The 24,603-nt window shown below is 42.3% G+C and overlaps 2 protein-coding genes across 6 annotated transcripts in view; one reads left to right on the top strand and one right to left on the bottom strand.

Annotated features, from left to right (window-relative positions):
• The window catches only part of C7H7orf50 (chromosome 7 C7orf50 homolog), a 553,489-nt gene that overhangs the window by 386,785 nt on the left and 142,101 nt on the right, over window positions 1–24,603 (bottom strand). The gene's annotated exons all lie outside the window — the stretch shown is intronic.
• GPER1 (G protein-coupled estrogen receptor 1) overlaps window positions 16,339–24,603 on the top strand; it is a 44,155-nt gene continuing 35,890 nt past the window's right edge. For 2 of the 3 annotated variants that reach the window (XM_068246776.1, XM_068246777.1), the window contains exon 1: window positions 20,259–20,372. The gene's annotated coding sequence lies outside the window, so the exon portion shown is untranslated. Of the gene's footprint in view, window positions 16,411–20,258; window positions 20,373–24,603 lie in introns of those variants that run through there. The other variant, XM_068246778.1, reaches the window with a different exon arrangement.

Genomic DNA, 24,603 nt, shown 5'->3' with positions numbered 1-24,603 from the left:
CTTACTGAGTAAAATTAGCCATATATTACTTCTCTCCTATGTTGCTGTCACTTACAGTAGGTAGTAGAAATCTGATATTACCGACAGGTTTTGGGCTAGTCCAAAACTTTATCAAATTTATCACATTTTTACCAGGGCTGTGGATTTTGTACAAAAATCATCTGACTCCGAAGTTTATGAAATCACCAACTCCAACTCCAACTCCGGGTACCCAAAATTGCTCCAACTCTGACTCCTCGACCCCAACTCCAACGCCCTGATTTTTACAACAGGATTTTAGCTACAGAAGCCTCATTTGACACAAAAAAGTTACATTTGAGGACACTGCTGGGGAGCTATGTTATGACTATTACTATACCTTTATTAAGTATCTATAACCACAGCACCACATCAGATGGGCACAGGGATGTCACTAATAGTAAAATATGTGAAATGTAAATTACTGATATTTTATTATGCCCTAACCAGCACCTATCTTAACCTTTACACTCCGGTTTAGGCGCCTGTTACCCCCCACACCTAATGCCTAAACTCAGCCCCCCACCTAATGCCTAACCCCATCCCCCCACCTAATCCTAATCTTCCCCATAAGTGCCTAAAAGAGAACCCCCCTACCTTATGTCTAACCACCCTGTAAGTGCCTAACCGTAACCCCCCACCTAACGCCAAACCTTAAATACCCCTAAATGTGCCTTACACTAATGTTAAACTCAGGAGTCCAAAATACCAATAGTTGTAGCCTATCATTAACAACCATGAAATTCTACGTAGCAGCCAATCGGCTACTACTCACATCAGGCAACTAAATGACTGGTTGGGTGCCCAATTGCAGAAATGTAACACAGGCGTCTATGAGATGCCTGCCAGTCGTGGCACCAAAATGTCCTGATCTGACAATGTATCTGCAGCTGGGCTTCAATAGATTACATAACCCATAAATTACAAATTTGCACTGTAATTGTATTTTATAATTAATATGAATCACAAATGATTTGTCAGACATCAAAACACGACATACAAGCAAAGTTCAAAGCAGGTACAGGCACAAAAACAAATCACAATTTCTAAAACTCAAAAAAGACCTCAATGACGTTACAATACAGATTTCTGAACGGGGGTGGGGCATCATTTCCTTAATCAGCACAAACAGAAATGCTGATAAATGATATCCAATAGAGACGCTGTCAAAGCTGGAACGTATAAAAGAGATGTATGGGGCACAAGTATAAAATTAGAGGATGGTAATTGCTTTTTACTGGACCAATGCCCTTGCCGTGTTTGTCATTCAGTTACCTGAGATGAAACGATGGTCTCTCCTGTCCTGTCACTGCGGGTGCATCACAATTAATTAGCTACGTTCAACAGAATAGATAAAAGCCTGAGTTACGGGTCTTAATTACCGCAAATGAGAAATCAATTAGTACTTCCTCAGCAAGGCACAGCAAACAAAAACATACATGAGACATAAATAAGTGAACAAGCCATCGCCAGATAGAAAGACCCAGATATGCCACATTCATACAATAAAATACTCACCTAACAGCACAGTGCAAGCAGTGCCGGGCCATAATGTACATCATTAATCAATAAAGCAAATATGTCTCTAATGAAAAAAGCTGTTTACAGCAAACCTTTTTCAAATATAATGCAGGGTTTGCTAAGAGCAAGGCTGTGTTTTATAGTGTGGCTGTAAAAAATCAGTACCGTACTCTGAATTATACTCCTTTATGTTATTACAGTGTAGATATGAATAAGGACAGTCTTCACTTAGGGGTGCACTCATTTTGTTGCCATCAGTATACACATTAATGGCTGTGTTGAATTATTTTTATGGTACAGCAAATTTACACTGTTATACTGTACATGCTGTACACTGACTATAGTGTATCAATGAGGTGTATGCAATAAGCTGTGTTAAAGGAAACCTGTGATGGTATGCAATGCATAATTTATACTTACCTGGGGCTCCCTCTAGCCCCATGTGGGCTCTTTCGCTGTCCTCCCAGGCCATTCCTTTGTACTGTTCTCTGCTCCAAAATATTGGCTAGTCGTGCTCCACTGCGCATGGGCAACACGCACACAACCCGTCACACTCCTGTTGCCAGGAACGTTCTGCGCCTGCACGGTAGGCAAACGTGTAGTGGAGAACGACTGGCCAATTTATTGGAGTGGAAAACGGGACAGCAGAGCGGCTGGTGAGGACAGCAAGGAGGCCCACATGGGGCTAGGGCAGGGAAGGGTGTCCAAACGTTTTAGGCCAAGGGCCATACTGCCATTCTTGAGAGTGCTAGGGGGCCAAACAAGCAAAGTTAAACACAATTTTTGCTCATTGGCGTTCAGTGCACTATGCCTGTGACATTTTGTCAGAACGGGATTTCCTGCAGGGCTTCCCGGTCGCCATGGCGACGGGGCGGGATGACGTCACCTACGTCATGGACGTCGGGACGTCAGAGGGAATCCCGATCCACCCCTCAGCGCTGCCTGGCACTGATTGGCCAGGCTGCGCAGGGGTCTGTGGGGGGGGGGGCGGCTCGGTGCGGCGGGTAGCGGCGAATCGTCGGTGATCGCGTACCATACGCAGCTAGCAAAGTGCTAGCTGCGTGTAGGAAAAAAAAATATGCAAATCGGCCCAGCGGGGCCTGAGAAATCCTCCTGCGCAGGTTACCCCGGGCTGAGCTCGGGATAACCGGCAAGGAGGTTAAGTGGCTAAAGAAGAACTTTTGCATTGATACATGTACATACAACTATTAATCCTTTTATTCAAATATGTGAGTGTGTGTATCTAATAAAAACATGTCTGACAACATAACAGGATAGTACTAGCACATATTATCCATGGAGGCCTAGCGTTGATCACATACAGGACAATATGCTTGAATCAGTCAATAGTATCTTGATCTGAATTGATCATATCTGCAGGAAATCTAGTGTTAATCCATCCTCCCGCACATTAGAAGTTTTCTCCTAGTAAAATGGATTATTTGAAAGAATTTATCGTTAGAATTTCATAAAATGTTGTATCTTTAAAGTCATACTGAAGCAAAAAAAAAAAAAAAGTATGATATGAGTTGTATGTGTAGTACGGATAATTAATAGAACATTAGTAGCAAAGAACAGAGTCATTTTTATTTTCGGTTATATAGCTTTTTTTTTTTTTTTTTTATTAATTGCATCGTTCTCTAATATTTGCAGCTTACAAACTACCCTCTGCATGTTAAAGGGGAACTTCAGCCTAAACAAACATACTGTCCATAAGTTACATTAGTTATGGTAATTAGAATAGATAGGTAATATAATCTCTTACCCACCCTGTTTTAAAAGAACAGGCAAATGTTTGTGATTCATGGGGGCTGCCATCTTTGTCATGGGGGCAGCCATCTTTTTGGTTGAAAGGAGGTGACAAGGAGCAGGAGACACAGTTCCAATTGTCCTGTGTCCTGATTACCCCTCCCAGCTGCACACACTAGGCTTCAAATGTCAAATTCAAAATGTAAAAAAAAAAATGTGCACCAAAACAGCAGAACGAGAACAACAACATCAGAAATCCCATCATGCTTTGCACAGCATTAGGGGGAAAAAGCCCGGGCAGTTTTCTTCTGTGCAGCTAAAATTGAGGCTTGGATAAGAGAAACAAAGTTCTGATGCTGTGAAACTGTTAAAGAAACACCAGGCCTTTTCAGTGCTGCTGAGTCGATTTTTAGTCCGGAGGTTCACTTTAACCTCCTGGGGAGCATGCATAGTAAATCCTTTGTCGCACTTCTGGATGCCTAAGCCTGATGCGGCATAGGATTTACACCACCTGCTTTTTCCACTTCCGCCGCAATCGTGCGCACCAGAGAGGGAAGGTTAAGCTGTCATATGACAGCCGACATCTCCCCTCACTGACCAGGAGCCATGGCGATTGGCTCCTGATCAATACAATTACCGGACGATCACTAAAAGCAGTGGCGGTAGGAGGGGCAGAAGAGGACTGGGACACCTTCCTGCGTTCCCTCGGCGTCCGTCGCTCCCCACTACTCTGCCTGGTATCCCTGCTCGCTCTGCCTCTAATATCTGGTCCCAGCTTAATGGCGGCAGTGCAAGCAGGGGTGCCAGGCAGAGCGGAGGGGGTAAAAATGCTCATCGCTGGAGCTTGGGAGGTGAGTAATGGCTGATGGCTATACAGGGGACACCTATCTATACTGGGGACACCCATGCCTAGCTATCTATACTGGGGATAGCACTGCCTGGATATCTAAATGCGCCCCCCATTTAAAAATGCTCTTGTCCTTAAGGGGAGGTTAGGCTGCTGGTCCCCATAAGGTTAAACTACAAAACAGGGCAGAGCTAATGACCCTCTGAACTTTCCTGCAGTAAAATCGTATCTGAAGTTGTCTTTCACTGTTTCTTTGATGTATAAGTGCTTCAGAAAATAGCACCGTAGCTGACTAAATTAGTCTAAGAGCTCAGTGAAGCTCTTTTGCATATATAACAAGTGAAGTTTCTTAACGTTTCCTGTACTAGAAACAATGAGACTAATTTCTTTGCTACTTCTGATTAGATTTCGGCTTAGATTGTGAGCCCCTCTTAAAGAGAACCCCGAAGCGAATATTTTATCTTAAGAGGACACAGAGGCATTTATTTATTAGTTATTTATTTATTGCATTTATAAAGTGCCAACATATTACGCATCGCTGAACATTAATTTAGGTTGCAGACAATATTTAGGGGTGACATGCAGCAATATGACAATACAGGAATACAAGAAAACCAGATCACACACCATAGTATGAGTACCAGGTAATGCTTAGTCAGTCACTGGATGGAGCATGGAGATTAGGCAAGTTAGGTTCACTCAGATGCATAGCATGGGTTCACAGTAATGGAGGTGCAAGATCAGGTAGGACACAAAAGGAGGAGGGCCCTGCCCAAAGGCTTACAATCTAGAGGGAGAGGTAAGGACACGAATGGTAGGGGACCAGAGTTCAGCTGTAGGTTTAGAGCACTTGTGAGGGGTAGTAGGCCAGAGTGAAAAGGTGAGTTTTGAGGGCTTTCTTGAAGATGTTGAAGGAGGGGGCTGCATGTTTTGTTCACAATCACATGTCTCTGTCTCTCTCTCTATTGCCACCTCTAGTTACCTTCCAACTACATAAAGAACAAAACAAAGCAAAGACGAAGAGACCTAACATTTATCTCACAACGTATCTTCACTAAGAGCAGAAACGGAAATCACAAGAGGGCACCAGTAAAGGGCACACAGGGCCCCTAGGCAGATGAATCAGAAGGGCAGGCAGAAAGAAGCATATCGGGCCCCTAGGCAGATAAATCACAAGACTAGGCAGAAAGGGGCATACTGGGCCCCTAGGCAGGTAAGTCACAAGAGCAGGCAGAAAGGGGTATACCGGGTCCATAGGCAGGTGAATCACAAGAGGAGGGCAGTAAGGGGAATGGAGGCCTACCGGGCAGGTGAGTCACAAAAGGTAAGCAAAAAGGTGCACAGAAGGCACCCAGGTAGGTAAGTCACAAAAGGAGGCAGTAAGGGGCACACAGGGCCCGGAAGCAGATTGGTCACAAGAAGGGAGTAGCAAGGCACACAAAGGGCTCCCAGGCAAGTGAGTCACAAGTAGGGATGCTCATTCGGATTCCGTGGAAATGCAATTTCCGAAATTCCGATCGGAAATTGCATTTCCGCATCGGAATGCGGAAATCGGTCATGCAAGTGCGTTAGGCGGATTTCCGCCGGAAATCGCGGAAATTCCGCCAGAATTTAACATCGATTTTCTCAAAAACTATAAGGTCTTTTTGAAAACTTTTTTTGCATCTTGTTCACAAGATTCAGTTTAATAAACCCTGAAAATTTGGTGTTTCTAGGACTTACGGGGGCTTTGCTATTAACCTCTAAAGTCGGCGGATTTTTACTGTAATGTAAAATGCAGAAAATCTGCATCTGCCTATTTTCTGCATTTACATTACAGTAAAAATCCGCCGACTTTAGCGGTTAATAGCAAAGCCCCCGTAAGTCCTAGAAACACCAAATTTTCAGGGTTTATTCTCCTGAAGAAGATGCAAAAAAAAAAAGTTTTCAAAAAGACCTTATAGTTTTTGAGAAAATCGATGTTAAAGTTGGGCGGAATTTCCGCAATTTCCGGCGGAAATTCCGCATTGGAATGCGGAAATTGGTAGCGGAAAGCGGAATTGGTATTTGGCAATGGCGGAATGCGGATTTACCGCGGAATTGGAAATTGGCATTTCCAGCCATCCCTAGTCACAAGAAGGAAGCAGTAAGTTGCACACAAGGCTCCTGGGCAATAAGGGGCACACAGGGCTCCCTGGCAGGTGAGTCACAAGAGGGGAGCAGTAAGGTGCACACAGGGTTCCCCGCCAGGTGAGTCACAAGAGGGGAGCAGTAAGGTGCACACAGGGCTCCCAGGCAAGTGAGTCACAAGAAGGAAGCAGTAAGTTGCACACAAGACTCCCCGGCAGGTGAGTCACAAGAGTGTGCAATAAGGTGCACAGGGCTCCCAGGCAGGTGAGTCACAAGAGGGGAGCAGTAAGGTGCACACAGGGTTCCCTGGCAGGTGCGTCATAAGATGGGGAAGTAGGTGCACACAGGGCTCCCAGGCAGGCGAGTCACAAGAGGGGGGCAGTAAGGCACATACAGGGCTCCTGGACAGGTGAGTCACAAGTGGGGGGCAGTAAGGCACATACAAGGCTCCTGGACAGGTGAGTCACAAGAGTTGAGCAGTAAGGTGCACACAGGGCTCCCAGGCAGGTGAGTCACAAGAGGCGAGCAGTAAGGTGCACACAGGGCTCCCAGGCAGGTGAGTCACAAGAGGGGAGCAAAAAGGTGCACACAGGGCTTCTGGACAGTTGAGTCAAAAGAGGGGAGCAGTAAGGTGCACACAGGGCTCCTGGGCAGGTGAGTCTCCAGAGGGGAGCAGTAAGGTGTACACAGGGCTCCTGGACAGGTGAGTCACAAGAGGGGAGCAGTAAGGTGCACACAGGGCTCCCGGGCAGGTGAGTCACAAGAGGGGAGCAGTAAGGTGCACACAGGGCTCCCGGGCAGGTGAGTCACAAGAGGGGAGCAGTAAGGTACACACAGGGTTCCCTGGCAGGTGAGTCACAAGATGGAGGAAGCAAGGTGTACACAGGGCTCCCTGGCAGGTGAGTCACAAGATGGAGGAAGTAAGGTGCACACAGGGCTCCCCGGCAGGTGAGTTACAAGAGGGGGGGAAATAAGGTGCACACAGGGCTCCCCGGCAGGTGAGTCACAAGAGGGGAACAGTGAGCTGTACAAATGGCTCCCCGGCAGGTGAGTCACAAGATGGGGGAAGTTAGGTGCACACAGGGCTTCCGGGCAGGGGAGTCACAAGAGGGGGGCAGTAAACACAGAACATTTATATTGTGCTTTTCTCCTGTTGGACTCAAAACGCCAGAGCTGCAGCCACTAGGATGCACTCTATAGGCAGTAGCAGTGTTAGAGAGACTTGCCCAAGGTCTCCTACTGAATAGGTGCTGGCTTATTGAACAGGCAGAGCTGAGATTCAAACCCAGGTCTCCTGTGTCAGAGGCAGAGCCCTTAACCAGTACACTATCCAGCCACCACAGAGGGAACATTTCGACTGGCCCTCATTCAAAGACCCGTTACCAGCAGAAAAACACATTTATTTCAAGTTAACAAATTCAAATCAGATCTAGAGCTCTGCATTTCTCTAAAACAATTATCAGGGATAAGCAGAGAGAAATAAACTGGGATTTCAATTGTCATTTAATATCCTTTTGTTTTTTCTTCAAAAGGAAAGCAAATACAAAAAGAATAAGGAAATACAGATCACACCTTTCTCATAGAAACAAAATGCTTGTCTACACTAGAAAAAACTCTTTCACTAATAAAAAATTAAAAGATTAAAAAATAAAAAAAAGATAATACATAGTACATTACTGCCAAATGTGAAAGTCCTATTTTCCTAGGATGTCTCATTTTCCCATTATTTTGTATTTGAAAATATCTGGTGATCGGCTGAAATCCCATCATGAGGTTGGTTAATGAGCTGAGTAAACACAGTGTTGCTAGCCCCTCTTGTGCTGTATCATACAGCTTAAACACAAGCTTCCTTTCATGTATACCTGGCAGTGCCTTTCATATTTAAGTTTTGTGTGTCATGTCATCATTCAAGTGCCACCATTCATTTGAAGCATTAGATAACACACTAACGCTACACATATGCTGGATAACGGTTGTCAGAAACAGCCTTTCATAATTAGTTTGGGTCAAAGTTTTCCCTGCATTGTTCGGCTCCCCACTGAACAGTCTGTTCTGTGTTATGGAGAGTGTGGAGAGAGAGAATAAGCTGGAGAAGATCTGCTGTGGCTCACCCCAGGGACTACAAGACCAGTCATCAAGGGATTTGTAAACTAGGAGGATGGCTGAAAAGCAAATGGTCGATGTTGTGAGACACCTGGATGAAACTTAGATTGGGAACAAAATGATCAAGAACAGAAAATGTAGCATCTGAACGTGGCTTCAGATACTCTCTTCACGTGACACAGGGTTACAAATTGCCCAGGAAACTTGTGATGAAGCAAAACTCCTAGCAGTGTGTAAGGGGCTGAAAGGGATCAAAAAGCCTCCTTTCTAAAATGCTATGCGAAGGTATTTGCAATTATTCAGGTTATCTTCTGTAGCGCCTCAAAAATAAGGGCACTCCGTACATCAACGAAGCATTGTTATATACTGATCTGATTTAGGCAGCGGCTGCAGTCATCACCAGTAGGGATGGATTGTTGTTTGCTCGACCAGCTGATAGCTTTGTAAGATTCTGGTTTGCTATGATGACTTTCTGGTGATCATGACCAGCAAATTAGAGCCTTATCTGCCTATGGTCTCACACTGGTCATGGTTATTCAATCTGATCTGGGTACATCAATTATCTCCAGAATTTACCATCCCCCTGCAGACCTACCATGTGTGCCTTGCTTAAACTCCTGTTTATATTGTGGGCAGCACGGTGGTGTAGTGGTTAGCGCTCTCGCCTTGCAATGCTGGGTCCCCGGTTCGAATCCCAGCCAGGTCAACAACTGCAAAGAGTTTGTATGTTCTCCCTGTGTCTGCGTGGGTTTCCTCTGGTCATTCCAGTTTCCTCCCACATACCAAAAACAAATATAAGTTAACTGGCTTCCCCCTAAATTAGCCCTAGACTATGATACGTGCATGATACTTAGACAAAGACTATGGTAGGGATTAGATTGTGAGCCCCTCTGATGGACAGTTAAGTGACAAGACAAAATACTCTGAACAGCGTTGCACAAGGGCCTGTACACACACTGCTGCGCTTGCGCAGATTTTTTTAAGATCGCATGCAATTTTAAAATTGCAAAGCCTTCATGAAGATAGAAAAATCGCATCGCACCAGTGTGTACAGGTTTTCACAATCTTCATGATTTTTCAAATCAGGAGCTACGTCCATGAAAAAAACGGAGCCGCCGAGGTCCGCAGGGCTAGAACCGCCGGGGTGCGCGGGCCTCCCGTTAGCCTGGAGATCAATGAATGGGAAAGCAGTTCCAATTCATTGATCTAAGTCCCTTATAACAATCGCTGGCTTTTATGGAGAAGCCGCGATTGTTCTGTTACACATCCCCTCCTAACTTCCTGTTAGTAGGCTTACAGGAAGCCAAAAGAAAAAAAAAAATGACTGTGGCCATCTTGTGGCCAAATAGTAAAACTACATCTACATACATTTTTTTTTTAAATGAATAGACATTTTTACATTTATTATTAACTGTTTACCTCCCACACACCCACAAATATTTAAATACAATTTTTAGCTAGAAAAAAATTACAATAATAATAAAAAAAAAAATAGTTACCTAAGGGTATGAACTTTTATAACATGTATGTCAAGAGAGTATATTACTAATATTTTTTAAATTATAAGCTTGTAAATAGTGACGGATGCAAAACTGAAAAAATGCACCTTTATTTCCAAACAAAATATTGGTGCCATACAATGTGATAGGGACATAATTTAAATGGTGTAATAACCGGGACAAATGGGCAAATAAAATACATGGGTTTTAATTATGGTAGCATGTATTATTTTAGAGCTATAACAGCCGAAAACTGAGAAATCATGAATTTTTTCCATTTTTCTCTTAATATTCCCGCTAAAATACATTTAGAATAAAATATTTCTTAGCAAATTGTACCACCCAAAGAAAGCCTGATTGGTGGCGGAAAAAACAAGATATAGATTATTTCATTGGGATAATTAGTGATAAAGTTATTGGTGAATGAATGGGAGGTGAACATTGCTCAGATGCATAAAGTGAAAAAACACTAAAGGCTGAAGTGGTTAAAAGCGCAGCAGTGTGTACAGGCCCTTAGATGTCACGCTATAATACTAAATAATAATAATATACACGTGATTTAATATATGTCTATTTTGTTAAGCCTATAAAGCTTGACTTTCTTATGCATCAACCTGTAAATGTGCATCTTTTCTACCTGTATTTACCTTGCCTGCGACTTCAATAATCTTCCCTTGTTAATATATATATATAAATTTTACTGGGGGTGGGGACTTTTCTTCCTGCAGTCATTGTAACTATGCTGTACTCGAGGATCAGCTGCTAGACATGATTACTTAGAAGCATCACTCTGAAGATGATGTAGAGGGTTTGTACACAGCTTCCTCTGAAACTCCTTAAAGGATACGGTAATTAAAACTCATAATACAAACATGCTAAATCAAACTTAATGGGCCTGTTTTTAATCGGATGTGTCGGACTCGCACCAGTGCTAACGCAAATTCACATCAGACTTCCTTTAGCTGTGCCATGAGCAGCCTTGAGAATTCTGATGTCTAAAAAAAATGCAGCAGGCATAAAAAGAAATATCCCTCAGGAAATAATATGTATTGCTCAGATTTTAAAGAACCTTAGCAAATAACCTACCTGCTGTCTCACATACAGCTCCAGGTATACAGTGCGGACAGTGAATTGGGTGTGACTGCACTGAGGTGGTGAACAGACAGATGGAATTATAATATAACTTCAGTTGTGAGTAGTCCTGCCTGCATCAATTGAAGTGTGCAAAGGTGGATCAGCGCATCACCAGGCCGCCTCCGAATGGCCACCTTGAAACCAAACAGAAGCTCTGCATAAACATCAATAAGCAATGCTATTACATGGGAGCAGCCGACCAAGTTACTTACATTTGGACATGGCGAGGAAAGGAACAGGTCTACTTAAAAACAGATCGCATTCTTATGACTACCTGCTTGAGAGTGCAAGCCCCACTAGTGGGATAAAATACCCACTAGTCAGCTGCTCCCATTTAATAGCATTGCTTTTTGATGTTTATGCAGAGCTTCTGTTTGGTTGCAAGGTGCGTTTGTAGTTTCTTGGGGGGGCTCAGCGCACCTCTGATTGGTGGCCATTCGGAGGCGGCCAGTTGATGCGCTGATCCACCTTTGCGCAATTTAAAATTTTTACTTGGTAGCGCACTCAGGCTATGCATATGCATAGTTGGAAGTGTGTACAGCGCTCACTCTGTGCACTTCAATTCAGGAGCTATATCACAGTGTTTGCATCTAATGCTAGAAAACAGTCAAAAACCAGTAATATAGAACATGAAAAAAATATATATATATATATGACAAAGAGTCTCTAAGACTTGAGAAACAGTTCAATAGGCAATCAACCATCAGTGTCCACACCCTAGGATCGATGTAGTGCACTCCCAACACAGTCAACACAGTATATGCTTCCCGACGCTGCCGTACTGATTAGTATGCAGTAATACTCTCACCGATGTTTAGAGGCTGGTACCAGTGCTGCCAGCAATCAAGCTTGTTTGAAATACCCCGCAGTTCCAGTGACCTTCTTCCTGCAGATAGCTCAGAGAAATGGAGGGGGAGGGGAACAGGGGGTGTACATAGCGTAAACCAGTTTGGATACCAAAATATCAACAATCCCTCCACCAGTGCTATGAAACCAGTGCTGTTAACGTTCACATGGCACCCTTTGAGGACTCAGTGTGTCTGCATGCAGCCCGTGGCACCATGAGAGACTATAAATGCGCTCACCAGATTCCTATGCTGACCCTTTAAAGACCAGCTGTAGCGCTTGTGATGCCTGCTGCTGCTTGATTCACCCTCGTGCCTTGGCTGTATTCCTTAAAGACTCTCTCCGATCATCGACTTTGCACTGCAGATCCGGCGACTGCTGCAGCTCGAGTCCTCGCAAAGATACCCTGCAAGCCTGGAGGCTTGCAGGGTATCTTTGCGAGGACTCGAGCTGCAGCAGTCGCCGGATCTGCAGTGCAAAGTCGATGATCGGAGAGAGTCTTTAAGGAATACAGCCAAGGCACGAGGGTGAATCAAGCAGCAGCAGGCATCACAAGCGCTACAGCTGGTCTTTAAAGGGTCAGCATAGGAATCTGGTGAGCGCATTTATAGTCTCTCATGGTGCCACGGGCTGCATGCAGACACACTGAGTCCTCAAAGGGTGCCATGTGAACGTTAACAGCACTGGTTTCATAGCACTGGTGGAGGGATTGTTGATATTTTGGTATCCAAACTGGTTTACGCTATGTACACCCCCTGTTCCCCTCCCCCTCCATTTCTCTGAGCTATCTGCAGGAAGAAGGTCACTGGAACTGCGGGGTATTTCAAACAAGCTTGATTGCTGGCAGCACTGGTACCAGCCTCTAAACATCGGTGAGAGTATTACTGCATACTAATCAGTACGGCAGCGTCGGGAAGCATATACTGTGTTGACTGTGTTGGGAGTGCACTACATCGATCCTAGGGTGTGGACACTGATGGTTGATTGCCTATTGAACTGTTTCTCAAGTCTTAGAGACTCTTTGTCATATATATATATATATTTTTTTCATGTTCTATATTACTGGTTTTTGACTGTTTTCTAGCATTAGATGCAAACACTGTGATATAGCTCCTGAATTGAAGTGCACAGAGTGAGCGCTGTACACACTTCCAACTATTTACTTTAGGGAGGTGATACCCCCCACGTGTATAGCGATCCCCTGAGGTACTTCCTTGGTTACAACCAACACACATTGAAAGGGTAAGAAGGAAAAGGGTAAGGGTGGAGCGCCCAGACCACATAGTTTCTATATGCATATGCATAATTTAGGATTAGTTAGTGTTAGAGGTGTTAGAGCCTCTCCCACGAGGGATGACTTCTTCGCGTTGGGAGGGCCGAGTACCTAATAAGCTGCATGCAAGCTGTTACAGGAAACCAACATCCTCCAGTGGTAGACAGGTGCATTTTATTTGAATGCTGGGTGTGTATTTTATCCCACTAGTGGGGCTTGCACTCTCAAGCAGGTAGTCATAAGGATGCAATCTGTTTTTAAGTAGCACTGTTCCTTTCCATGATCAATTGAAGTGTACCTGTAAGAAAGAAAAATGCAAAAGATAGACACTTACCTCAGTAATGGGAAGTCTCTGGATAGTCCATACTACCCAGAAGCATCGAGGAAACCTCTGGATCATTCAGGGCTGCCCTCACTGAGGTGAGGATCTAACTTTTGCATTTTTTCTGGATCATCCAGAGGCTTCTCACTACTGAGATAAGGATCTAACTTTTGCATTTTTTCTGGATCACCCAGAGGCATCCCTCCACTGAGGTAAGGATCTAACGTTTGCATTTTTTCCTGGATCATCCAGAGGCTTTCTTCTACTGAGATAAGGATCTAACTTTTGCATTTTTTTCTGGATCATCCAGAGGCTTTCTTCTACTGAGATAATGATCTAACTTTTGCATTTTTTTCTGGATCATCCAGAGGCTTCTCTCCACTGAAGGATCTCACTTTTGCATTTTTTTTCTGGATAATCCAGAGGCTTCCCTCTACTGAGGTAAGGATCTAACTTTTGCATTTATTCCTCACAGGTTTAAATTACATCCTCAGTGCGAAGTAAACAAGGGTACCAAAATGAAAATCTAGAGTGGTTACATTTACCAAACAAGGGACCGTTGCTATGGCTACAAAGAAACATCATCCAGCAAAGCTGCTGTATAACAACTTGTTGCTGAATGAACTGGCATTTATAAGATCAAATTACAAAATTGTTAATGTCTCAACATTTTGACAAAAGTGGATGTATACATTAAATGATCATGTGCAATAAAAACAGAAGGTCTACACTAAAAAGTTTGCCAAACCATTGCAATTTATATGTGACACCAGAAAGGGGGATTTGTAATCACCTTCCGACTGCCTAATGCAGGATGCAGTAAGAGAGTTGCTCTCTCAGGTCTCAGCGACACCATATGGTGTCGTCTCGCTAGCAGTGAGATTTGATGGGAGCTCGCACGAGCATGAGCTCCTGTCACTGCACACAGCGAGCCCCAGCGATCAGCTTGCCAGCCAGCGATCGTAGCCATGTATATATCGCTGACATCTTGTGCAGTACATTGTCTTGTCACTAACTGTCCCTCAGAGGGGCTCACAATCTGATACCATATGGCATATGTCTATGTATGTATATAGTAGTGTGTGTATCTTAGTCTAGGGCAATTTTAGGAAAGGGGGGGGGGAATAAAGGCAATTAACCAGCTGAGCGGTTTGGACGAGCTCAGCTCGTCCAACACCGCCAGCGGCTGCCGCTCAGGCCCTGCTGGGCCGATTTTAATGAAATAAAAAGCAGCACACGCAGCCGGCACTTTGCCAGCCGCGTGTGCTGCCTGATCGCTGCCGCTCTGCGGCGATTCGCCGCGAGCAGCGGCGAAAGAGGGTCCCCCCAGCCGCCTGAGCCCAGCGTAGCCGGAACAAAAAGTTCCGGCCAGCGCTAAGGGCTGGATCGGAGGCGGCTGACGTCAGGACGTCGGCTGACGTCGATGACGTCACTCCGCTCGTCGCTATGGCGACGATATAAGCAAAACAAGGAAGGCCGCTCATTGCGGCCTTCCTTGTTTATTCTGGGCGCCGGAGGCGATCGGAAGATCGCCTCCGGAGCGCCCTCTAGTGGGCTTTCATGCAGCCAACTTTCAGTTGGCTGCACGAAATAGTTTTTTTTTTATTTAAAAAAAACCCTCCCGCAGCCACCCTGGCGATTTAATCAGAACGCCAGGGTGGTTAAAAAATATTAATTTTTTAAACAAATATTTTGCTTTTTTATTGATCAAAAAAACCACTAAAAGTAGCAGCAGCAGTAATCAAATACCACCAAAAGAAAGCTCTATTTGTGAGAAGAAAAGGAGGTAAAATTAATTTGGGTGCTAAGTTGTATGACCAAGCAATAAACCGTTAAAATTATGAAGTGCCGAACTGTAAAAAATGGCTTGATGACTGGGGGGGTATAAGCCTCTGGTCCTCAAGAGAAAACAAAAACAAAAAATGACAACGACAAATATGCAGACCAGTTATGTGTATTCATAACCGACCGCTAAAATTTGCTCCACCCACTTTATCACCTTTTTGAAAAGGAAGAAAAGTGAAGTAGTGCCAGTAAGCAACCAATAAGGTAAAGTAAAAAGAAAAACAATGATTCTGATTGGCTGTTCTAGGCAATGATTCTAACTCATTCCATTTATCTTTGCACTCCTCTTAAAAAATCAGCTAAGCTGCATAAAAATTGATTACTGTTAACTGATAATGAAAATAAATTAGAAGCCATTTACACCTGATGGGCATATATCAAGCTAAAATCTAAAATCTGATTGACTGTTATGGGTCAGACCTCTTTGCAGCTAATTACTGCTTTTAGGCTGACTGAGGTTGTCATATAAGTCTGTAAGAATGAAAATTACCTGACATTATGTAATCACTCCCCATTAATAGCATCCCCCACTCAGACCTCATATTCAAAAATGCTTTTAGCCTGACCTAATTATGATATTTATAACAAAAACTAATCAAAGATAGCAGAACAAAAAACAGGTGCAGGAAATGATTCCACCAAAGAAACATCAGCTATATAAAGAGAATGAACTTGGATGCTGAGAAGCTGAATTATTTAAACGCACGACGAGGACTTGGGAAAGAATCTGTGAAAGGCTTTCCATGGTCTGTGCACAAGCAGCAGAAGAGAAAGAGTTAACAATAGCCTTTAAAGGAAGCCCATTCAGCAGCACTTCCACTAAACATGAATTGGAACAACCCTGGGAATCTATGAAGTCCCAGTCTGTTGCCAAGGACAGAAGGAATGAGCTCCTCCGCACTGCTCCTGCAATCACAGTTATTTAGGAGATGTCTATATTTACGTTGACTGTCCCATCAAGGTTTTTTTCCCCCTGCTAATGCATCATACAAATAGGTGACAAGTCTACCAAGCTCGGTATATGGGGAGAGCAGCTAAGAAAGGAAAGACATTCGTTAGTGGTCTGTGATATCTAGCGGAGCTATTCTGTTGAACTGATGACAAGCAACTTGTCTACGAGATCGGGGGGAAACTGACTTGAAAGGTAACATTTTTATATTGCTAAATGTCCTGGGATTTATTTGTGGAGCCATGTAAGGGAAGGAATGCATTGCATGGGAAAAGGACAGCACTCCTTCAAATGAACGGTGTTGAGTCTGCTGGATAGAATATAATTGAGATCACTAGATTTTCACTCTCACTAAGAAGAAATAAGCTTTCTTATAGATAGAAAATTGGATGGACGGATACCTGACATCTGACTATTGTCCAGCCATGGGCATAGCCACAGTGCAAGGCAATGATCAGCCATAAGATAGGTGCATAATGCTTGGTATTGTCCAGAAATGGGTGGATTCACAATGCTGAACTCTGGATATGTAATAATCTTCAGCACTATCCATCCTTTGTGTTATGTTTATAAATTCACTCTATCCATGGGCTAGAATCACAGTTCTACCGTAAGTGACGTTCAGCTACTGTGTAGATATAAAGCTCTGGACATTATTACACTTAAAGTGATCACTAATGATACAATTTGCTGAACGAATGTTTACTAATGATTCTTCGTATAAACGATCGGAAATTATCATTTTTACCACTAATGGAAAAAAAATCTCCTAACCAATTCAATCAGATTAATGAAATCGATCCACTTTTTTGGGATCCATCCAGCCAATCTGATCAGATTGGTTAGGAAATTTATGTCCATTATTGGCCCCAAATGATAATTTCCAATCATTCATACAAAGAATCATTCGGAACCGATGATTCGGCAACTGGTATCATTAGTTGCCACCTTAAAGGACAACTGAGGTGACACGAGACATGATGAGATACACATGTGTATTTTTCTGTAGCGTTTCACCTAGCATTTTGCGGTTTTGTGAAGCGTTTTTGGTGTAGTAGATTTCATATATTGTTACAGTAAAGCTGTTACTGAACAGCTTCTGTAACAAAAACGCCTGCAAAACCGCTCTGAACTGCCGTTTTTCAGAGCGGTTTGCGTTGTTCCTATACTTAACATTGGAGGCAGAAACACCTCCGCAATCCAAAATCTGCAGCAGCCCGGGCGTATGCGTTTCTGCAAAACGCCTCCCGCTCTGGTATGCACCAGCCCATTGAGGTACATTACCCAAGCGTTTCCACATACGCAAACGGATCGAAAAATGCTGCCGAACCGCTCTGGTGTGCACTAGGCCATACTGGGCACAGTCTAACCATAAGGTAGGTTCACAATTCTAGGCATTAACCAACCACGAGGCAGATTCAAGATCCTGGGCATCGTTTAGCTTTGAGACTGATTCATAAGGTTGGGCATTGCCATTCATGTGTAACATGACACTTCACTGAGCAATGTCCAACCAAAGAAAAGAAGGTCATTTGTTTTCACGGAAGAAGATTTATCAATGTTGGTTATAATCTAGTCTCATGAGACTTGCTTGTGGTTACACTGTGTCCAGTACAGATAATTCTCCTGTGGTTGGTACCATGAGGTAGAGGACCACCTTCCAATTCTGAAACAGATTTACAATACAGGTCATTGCACAATCATGGGAATGTGACACAAATCTGGTGTAAATTCATTTTTCTTACAAGAAAATTGGTCTAAAAGTTTTCTTGTTTATTTATTTTTTGCATCTCAAATGCTGCTCCAATTACATCAAGCGCTTTGAATGTACAACAATGGGATCTTATCATTTCTTATTTGTGATGTTTGCCAAAAACTATGATTAAAGGACATCTAAAGTGAGAGGGATTTGGAGGCTGCCTGATTTATTTTCTTTCAGTCAATACCAGTTGCCTGGCTGTCCTGCTGATATCTTTGGCTGCAGTAGTGTCTGACTCGCACACCTGGAACAAGCATGTGGCTAATCTAGTCAGATTTTTGTCAGAAACATCCGATCTGCATACTTGTTCAGGGTCTATGGATAAAAGTATTAGAGGCAGAGGATCAGCAAGACTGCCAGGCAATCTGCATTGTTTAGAATTAAATAAATATGTCAGCCTCTATATCCCTCTCACTTCAGGCACCCCTTAAAGAGACACTGAAGTGGAAAAAAAATATGATATAATGATTTGTATGTGTAGTACAGCTAAGAAATAAAACTTTAGGAGCAGAGACATAAGTCTAATATTGTTTCCAGTACATGAAGAGTTAGGAAACTCCAGTTATCTGTGAAAAAGAGCCATTGAGCTCCACGACTTTCAAAGTCACAGAGAGCTCTGTCTTCTGAAGATTGTTATCTCAACTGCCAGTCACTGTATTTTCTTTTTCTCTGCAGAGCACAGGTCAATAGTTTGCTAGCCTGCTCTGTGAAATCATTTAGCATGCTGAGTAGTGTGTAAACAGCAAATATTCCAGAATGATGCAGTGTTATAAAAAAAATATATAACTGAAAATAAAAATATGAGAATATTGTCTTTGCTACTAATGTTCTTGTAATTATCCATACTACACAACTAATTCATTATATAAAAAAAAAAAATTTAAATTATAATATAATAACAGTAAAGCAATTTAATGTGTGTTTCACAAACTATGCTCAGTTGTGTATCAACACTAACCGGGGCTATTGAAAATGACAGCATTTGGCGCTGACCATTTCGCTAAACTGCCAAAATAAACTCAGTGCGTAGCTTTTTTTTTTTATCTTTCAAAATAACCGGCAGAACCCACACAGACCCAGAATCACTCTCACAGTGTTCTTTTTGGCATCTGCAAAAATAACTGACATTGGAATGAGAAGATTCTCCCAGAATTCAGTTCTGCAGATGTCCGCAATGTGCTGACTCCATCAGCAGGACTTATCTCACAGTTTGGAATACAGTGAATCAGATAACGAAAATGGAAATAAGGAAAACAAAACAAGTAAAAGGACATAATTCTGGGATCAGAAAACTTTCAAAAAGCTAAAGAAAACACTTTTTCGTAATATTAAGAAAATAAGTGTTATGGAGATTGACACTCAAAGATCAGAACTCACAGCTTGAGTCAGGATCAAGAAATTCTCAGACCTTTTATTGAAGTTGGCAAGAGGCATACATGGACAGATCTGTTGCCTGAAACTGAACCCGAGGTGAAAATAAACGGATGAGATAAACAATTATATTTACCCTTCTACTCCTAAAATGACTTTTTAGTTCTATCATGTTTTTATTTTATATTTAAACATTTACAAAGTAGGTTAAATGTTTTACTTTCTCTAATCAGTGGCAGCCTATTAAGTTCCCCAGAGTTAGAAAAAGGTCAATAGTTCATGTATTTTATCTCTACCTGCCCTCAGGAGTTCTCAGGAGTATTCTGCCAGGAAAACTTTTATGGTTGTAATTTGCTTACCAGTGTTTACTATATTCCCGACAAGGTACGGACAAGCCAGAAGCTGTCACTTCCAAGCCTTGACATTAACTCTTTCAGGCAGAAAAAGAAAACAAGTAAAACAGCCTGGATATTAATAGGTTTTGTACTGTACATACACATGTTTATCTCATCATTTCACATATCATCTCTGGTACACTTAAGAATTAAATCATCCAAAAGATTCAGATGCAAATGTGCAGCTAACAGTGTATGACAAGTTCTGTCTGAATATTTTAAGATCCACATATGAAAAAACACAATATAGTAGAGATTGCAATCAACTATACGGACAATGTTTAGAAGTGCTGGAAAATAGCAAAATTCACCTGAATCTGCAGCTACTATGGCACAAGTTAATCTGCCCAACATGCAGAGGTTGATTTAAAAAGACCAATATTAAAGAAAGTAGAGCAGCTGACCAGAGCAGCCAATCAGAAAGCTGGTTTCTAAACTGCTGACTACCTACTTACCAGCTGTTATGAAACCAACTTTCTGTGCAACTACTTTATTCCAGTTTTTTCCAGCCAACATAAGTCTGCCTGAAGCTTATCAAATGGACGGCCGTTGTATACCACACATATTCGTATGACCTGGATATATCCATTATAGAAGATAGCCCGCTAATTACTGTACAAAAGGCTTATACTGTAAGTCAGTAAAGTAACCCTGTCATGCTCTTGCTTCTGATAATGTAAGGACTGGTTTATTGATGCTAAGACACGCTGGATTAAAAGGGCAACGACTTATTTTGATACAATGATATTTCAGCTATCTAGTGACTTATAAGAAAGGATTATTATAAATGATTTTACTTTAACTGGTTCTAAGCCATGCTTCTTCTAAGCTGCTGACACACTGACCCTTTTTTATTCTGCTTATAACCTGACTAATACCACAGGGACTCGTCAGGTGAGGGAAAGATGCCAATTAGTCATGCAATCCGATAAAGCAGAGACAACGAATCCAGAAGGTCAATGAGCTCTCTTCATACAGGCGTTATTTGACATATTGTCAGGGGTTTACCTCTGATCACCATGGGAAAAGTGACTATCTACAGCAACCATCAATAATGACACCGATCAGTGTGCACTGATGCTGCGAGGAATACAAGTGACAGTGAGGATATTATGACTGTTGTGGCAAACGTAACACAAGGAAATGTCGATGCAAACAAGACCGTCATATAGAGAAAGGGCTCATGTTTTCTCTATTATCGTCCCACATTTACAATTTCATTGTATTTATTTCTTCAACTGTTTTAAGATACAGAGATAATAATGTATAAACTAGCAGGCTTTGACAACCAGCAGCTAAAGAATAAGGTAAATTCACCACAAGCAGAATAGAATACAAACACTAGTCCGTCAACACAATGCTACGCATTCCTTTTTAGGCCGAGGTTAAAGAGACTATGTAAAAAAAATTTGAGCCTTATTTCTTCTATCCTATAAGTTCCTATGCCTGTTCTAATGTGGTCTGTCTTACTGCAGCCTTTCCTACTTGCACTGTCTCTGTAATAAATCGTATCTTCTTTCCTCTGTCGGCTCTATCGGGCTCAGGCTGCAATGTGTGGAATGTGCAGCACTGCTTGTCATTGACAGGAGCTTTACACACCCTCTTTAAGCTCTGCATGAGTCACACAGTAAGCTGTTCTCAGCCTATCATACTCTAGTTAGAAGCCATGTCTTTTGTTTGTACACACTGCCTAAAACTGTTAATTACATGCCAGGATTGCAGCAGGGAGTGGCAGAAACAGCACAGAGGGGCCCAGGAGAACATATTGAAAAGAATGGTATTCTTTTTATTGTAAGAATTTTAGAGTACAGATTCTCTTTAAAGTGACACTGAAGGGGGGAAAAAAACCATAATATAATGAATTGTATGTGTAGTATGGATAATTAATAGAACATTTGTAGCAAAGAAAAGAGTCATATTTTTGTTCAGTTATATAGCTTTTTTATAACATTGCATCATTCTCTAATATATGCAGTTTACAAACTACACCTTGCATTTTAAACTATGAAACAGAGCAGAGCTAACAACACTTTGAACTCGCAGCCAAAGAAAAAGCGTCCACGCTACACCATGGATGGGTATAAAAAGTTTTTTCAAGTTTATTTGCACATCAGAGAATACATAAATGAAGAAAAGACTTTGCAGATAACCAAACGGTAGGAGCAATTCCAAGATGAGTAGACAAAATTGTAGAAAAATAGGAACGCTGCAACCACCGCAATCATTCCTATTTTTCTACAACACTTTGAACTCCCTTGCAGTAAAATTTTGTCTGAACTGGTCTTTCATTCTTTCTTTAACCCATTCAGGTTCCGTCGTTTTTACGTGAGAAATGTTCACCTACCATTCATTAGCCTATAACTTTATCACTACGTATCACAATGCACTGATCTATATCTTGTTTTTTCCGCCACCAATTAGGCTTTCTTTGGGGGGTACATTTTGCTAAGAGCCACTTTACTGTAAATGCATTTTAACAGGAAGAATAAGAAAAAACGGAAAAAATTCATTATTTCTCAGTTTTCAGCCATTATAGTTTTAAAATAATACATACCTCCATAATTAAAACTCATGTATTGTATTTGCCCATATGTCCCGGTTATTACACCGTTAAAATTATGTCCCTATCACAATGTATGTCGACAATATTTTATTTGGAAATAAAGGTGCACTTTTTTCCGTTTTGCATCTATCACTATTTACAAGTTTAAAATAAAAAAAATATAGAAATATTTCATCTTTACATTGATATTTAAAAAGTTTAGACCCTTAGGTAAATATTTACATGTTTTTTTTATTTTTTATTGTAATGGTTTTTTTTTTATAGTAAACATTTTATTTGGGTAGTTTTGGGAGGGTGGGAGGTAAACAATAGATTTATAATGTAAATGTGTGTTAATTTTAATTTTTTTTTTCTTACAGGTGTAGTATTACTTTTTGGCCACAAGATGGCTGCCATGAGTTTGTTTACATTACGTCACTCTAAGCGTAACACACGCTTACAGTGACGCATCGGGAAGGGAACGTCCAGAAAAGGCGCAGCTTCCGAGAGAAGCTGTCGCTTTTTCAGCGGGGGAGAGGAATCAATGATCGGGCACCATAGCCCGATACATTGATTCCCTGGCTACCGAATCCGCGGCCGGGAGTGCGCGTGCACGCGCGTGATCGGCTGCGGGAGCGCGCGGCAGCGCGCATGGTTCCTGGACGTAGAAACTACGTCCAGGAACCAAAATAGGTTAATGTAGAAGTGCTTCAGAAAATAGAATGCTATCTCTGACTAAATTTTTCAGAGAGCTCAGAGAAGCTCTTTTGCATTGACAACAAGTAACATTTCTTAACTCTTCCTGTACTGGAAACAAATGAGACTCATATCTTTGCTACTACTGTTCTATTTCTTAGCTGTTCCACACATACAAATCATTATATCATAAACTTATTTTCACTTCATATTCCCTTTAATCACATACACAACCTCTGCACCTACCCTCCCAGGTCTGCTGAACTCGTCCTACAGTGACATTGCGATAACAAGTGCAACACTGAATTCTTCCCTTAGTACTCTGGAAGTAGACATCAGAAACAGCACAACTGATTTATCAAAAGAAAAACAAGAAAAACTGGAGCAGATGTGGGGCAATTGCCCAAAACAACCAATTCGTTTTCAGTTGTTAAAAAAAATACATTTTTGGGAACAGCTCAGCTTTTGTTGAAGTTTTCTTCCTACTTGTCTTGATACAGTGGCTTGCAAAAGTATTTGCCCCCTTGAAGTTTTCCACATTTTGTCACATTACTGCCACAAACATGAATCAATTTTATTGAAATTTCACGTGAAAGACCAATACAAAGTGGAACGAAAATCATACACGATTCCAAACATTTTTTACAAATAAATAACTGCAAAGTGGGGTGTGCGTAATTATTCAGTCCCCTTTGGTCTGAGTGCAATCGGTTGCCCATAGACATTGCCTGATGAATGCTAATGACTAAATAGAGTGCACCTGTGTGAAATCTAATGTCAGTACACATACAGCTGCTCTGTGACAGCCTCAGAGGTTGTCTAAGAGAAGAGAGTCCAAAGAACACACCAGGCAGGTCAGGGTTAAAGTTATTGAGAAATTTAAAGCTGGCTTAGGCTACAAAAAGATTTCCAAAGCCTTGAACATCCCACAGAGCACTTTTCAAGCGATCATTCAGAAATGGAAGGAGTATGGCACAACTGTAAACCTACCAAGACAAGGCCGAAGGGGCGCTGCGAGGCACCAAGCAGACCACGAGGCCGCTTGGAGCCTCAAGGTCTTAGGGGCCTCGGCGGCTCCGTGACGTCGGCGTGACGTCACTGTTTTCCCGCAGCCCCGCGGGGCTGGCAGAGCAGAGCAGGGCTACGGGAAGATGGCCGCCGCCGAAGCCCTGCTCTGGAGATTATTTATGCCTCCAGTACAGGGCTTCGGGTGGCCATCTTCCCGTAGCCCTGCATTCAATCAGCGCGGGAGATTGGAGGAGGGAGGGAGCTCCGAGGGAACTGTGCGCCGGCCAGGAGAGGAGACGGGGAGAGAAGACTTCTGCCAGTGCCAGCCTGCCAGGTGAGTAAATTATTTTCTTTTTGCAGCTCTAATTGCGTTTATCTGCTGAAAATGTGCCCTAATTGCGTTTATCTGCTGAAAATGTGCCCTAAGTGTGTTTGATTTCTGCTGAACTGTGCCCTAATTGCATTTGATTTCTGCTGAAAATATGCCCAAATTGCGTTTGATTTCTGCTGAAAATGTGCCCTAATTGCGTTTGATTTCTGCTGAACTGTGCCCTAATTGCATTTGATTTCTGCTGAAAATATGACCAAATTGCGTTTGATTTCTGCTGAAAATGTGC

The sequence above is a fragment of the Hyperolius riggenbachi genome, chromosome 7 (assembly GCF_040937935.1).
Source record: "Hyperolius riggenbachi isolate aHypRig1 chromosome 7, aHypRig1.pri, whole genome shotgun sequence".
NCBI lineage: Eukaryota > Metazoa > Chordata > Amphibia > Anura > Hyperoliidae > Hyperolius > Hyperolius riggenbachi.
This window is presented reverse-complemented; position numbering and strand designations above follow the sequence as displayed.